Consider the following 3535-nt stretch of genomic DNA (forward strand, 5'->3'; position numbering starts at 1 on the left):
TTTGTAACACATATGTGGTTCAAAAAACTAGAAACAAAACAATCTCATTGGTCAAATTGAAAAAGCATGTATCTTCTTCTATGCTGTGAGTTCACTACTTATCTCCTGGGTAGCATGCTTCCTCATCTCTGGAATCATGGTTGGTCATTGCTTTGATCACAGGTCCTAAGTATTTCAAAATTGTTTGTCTTTGTAATGTTGCTGTTATTGTATAAATTGTTTTTCTGGTTCTACTCAATTAAATTTGCATCATTTCATACATCTTCCCAAGTTTCTCTAAAACCATCCCTTTCTTAATTTTCTATGGCACAACAGAGTTTCATTATATTCACATACTATGATATTTTAAATTTTATTTTGTTATTTAAAAAATAAGCATTTGTTTTCTCTATTTCCTACCCACACCAATTAAACAAAAGAAAAAGAAAAAACCCTTATTACAAATATACAGTTAGAAAAACAAATTCTCATGTTGGCTATGTTCAAAAGTTTATTTCTCATTTTGTATTTTGAGTGCATTACCTTTCTGTTGGTAGGTGCACAATATGCTTCATCTTCATTCCTCTGGAATTTTTTTTTTTGTTATTTCATTCATTAGAGGTTTTGAGTCTTTCAAATTTGTTTTTCCTTATAATGGTATCATATAAATTGCTGTCTTGGCTCTGCTCACTTCAGTCTGCATCAATTCAAACATATATTCCCAGGTTTCTCTAAAGTCATCCTCTTATTCATTTCTTATGGTGCAAAAATACATATTACATTCATATGCCAAATTTTGTTTAGCCATTCCCAATAGATAGTACACCCTTAGTTTCCAGTTCTTTGCTATTTCAAAAAGAAATGCTGTAAATATTTTTTCATATATGGTTTTTCCCTCTTCTACTAGTGGTATTGCTGTGTCAAATGGTATTCACAATTTAGTGAATTTTTTCACATAGTTCCAAATTTTTTTCCAAAATGGTTGGACCAATTTATAATTCCAACAACAATATACATTAATGTACCTGTTTTCATTCAGCCCTTTCTGTATTTATCACTTTCAGTTTTTGTCATCTTTGTCAACATGACAAGCATGAGGTAAAACTTCAGAGTTACTTCAATTTGCATTTTTCAAATTATTAGTGATTTGGAGAATTTTTATATGATTTTTGTTGACAACCTTGATTTCTTCCTTTGAAGAGGTCTTCTCATATCCTTTGACCATTTATCTATTAGAAAATTAATCTTATTCTCATAAATTTGGATCAGTGCTTTATATATCTTGCACAATAAGACCTTTGTCAAAGAAACAAAGATTTCTTCCCACTTACCTGTTTTCTTTCTAAATTAAATTTAGCTTTGTATGTGCAAAAAATTTTATATCATTTAAACTGTTGATTTTATTTTGTATGATTTTCTCTTATTTCTCATTCAGTCATGAACTCTTTCCCAACCATAGATCAGAAAGATAATTTTTCCTTGCTTCTATATGATCTTATGATCTCAAGTTTTATGTATGTCGTGTATTCATTTGGAATTTATTTTTGAATATGCCATAATATGTTTACCTATTCTCCAACTGATAAGCATCCTCTTAGTTCCACTTCTTTGCCATTACAAAAGGGCTACTATAAATATTTTCATACACATGGGTCTTTTTCCTCTTTATTTGATTTCATTGGGGCATGGGCCTAATAGTGATATCTCTGAATCAATGGCTATCCACATTTTAGTGACACATAGAGAATTTCTTTCCTGAAATAGTTGAGTCTGTTATCTTGCAAAGAAACATCATTAAGAAAATACTTGAGAAACTTTGGCTGTCATTCTGAGAGAACTGAAAGTTGGAACTGTTTCCAGAACTGAGAAGTTATTAATAACAGCAATAGAGATGACTCTATACATTGTAAATAGTTACTTACCTTTTTTTGCTTTACACCCTTGTGTATTGTTACACTTAATATATTGTCACACTGTTAATAAATTGTATAACCAGTAAACTTGATGTTTATTTTGAGGCTAAAATATTAGAGTACTTGACATAGAGGGATGAGCAAAATCTTGTGAGGTTTCTCCATTTTGTTAAATAAATAACATTTCCTAACCTGGGGTGGGGGCTCAAAGCTAACATTAATTAATGAGGAAGATGTTCCAATTTTAGTAATCTATAAGGGAATATCAAAATGTGCTCTTTGATTGCCTTGGTGTTAGAATAAAAGTGAATAAGAAAATGAGTCATTAGTGATTGAGAGACAGAGACTTTTGACATCCATGATGATGTTAATGATGCTGCTATTGACCTCACCTAGGATGTCATCCCTAATCCCTTCTATATGCACCACAAACATTTCCAGTCTCCATACATTTTCTGCATTTTCACCACAGAAGTCTCCCTTTTCACAAAGAAAAACCACTTAGAAAAACCAGTTGGCACAGAAACAACATTTGATAATATGTACACCATTTTACACCTATAAGGTCTCAAAAAAAATTTTTTTTTGGTGAAGCAATGGGATGAAGTGACTTGCTCAGGGTCACACAGCTAGTAAGTGTCAAGTGTTTGGTCTGAGGCCAGATTTGAACTCAGGTCTTCCTGAATCTAGGACTGGTACTCTATCTACTGCGTCATCTAGCTGCCCCAAGGTCTCAATTCTTTAATGAGAAAAGGAAATGTGTTTCATTCTATGTTCTCTGGCCCCAATATTAGTCACTATTTTTAATGCAAATTTAGCTGCTTTTATTTGTGTCATTGTAGTCAATGTGTGTTGTGTTCTTTTGTCTCTCATTTCTTTTATCTGCATCAGTTCATACAGATACTACATTTATTTATTTGAATTATTCATATTCATCATTTCTTATGATACAATATTATTTCATTTTATTTAAATGCCATAACTGGTTCAACCATTCCTCCATTGATGAGAACCTACTTTCTTTCCAATTTTTTGCCACCACTAGAAAGTGCTACTATGAATATTTTGGTACAAATAAGGCCTTTTCTTCTGCATCTCACCTCCTGAAATTACCTCCAGTAATGGCATCTCTAGGCCAAAGGGAATGAACAACTCATGACTTTTCTTGAATAGTTTAAAATTATTTACCAGAATTGTTGGCTTTCCCAACAATGCATTAATGTGCTTTTTTTTTTTTTTTTTACAAATCCTTCCTAGTCTAGTCATTGTCCACTAGCACTTAGAAAGTTTCAGCTATGATCTAATTAGAGCAAATGATGAATCCCCTGAGTTAGTCATGTGTGCTCAAAGTTATAATTTTGTAAAATATGGTAATTTATTCTAGTCCAATGGGATTATGCAACTTGAATTTAAATAATGTAACTACTTCAGGAAATTTTATAATTTGCACTAATCCAGACCTAGCTGTACTATGTACATAGCACTGTACTAAGCCTTGGGGATAAAAAGGCAAAAGACAGTCCTTGCTCTCAAGGAGCTCCAACTTAAAGGGGCAGACAACATGCAAACAACTATGCACAAAGTAGATAGATATGATATGATATGATATGATATGATATGATATGATATGATATGATATGATA

The sequence above is a fragment of the Vombatus ursinus genome, unplaced genomic scaffold, assembly GCF_900497805.2.
Source record: "Vombatus ursinus unplaced genomic scaffold, bare-nosed wombat genome assembly UNPS02007284.1, whole genome shotgun sequence".
Classification (NCBI taxonomy): domain Eukaryota; kingdom Metazoa; phylum Chordata; class Mammalia; order Diprotodontia; family Vombatidae; genus Vombatus; species Vombatus ursinus.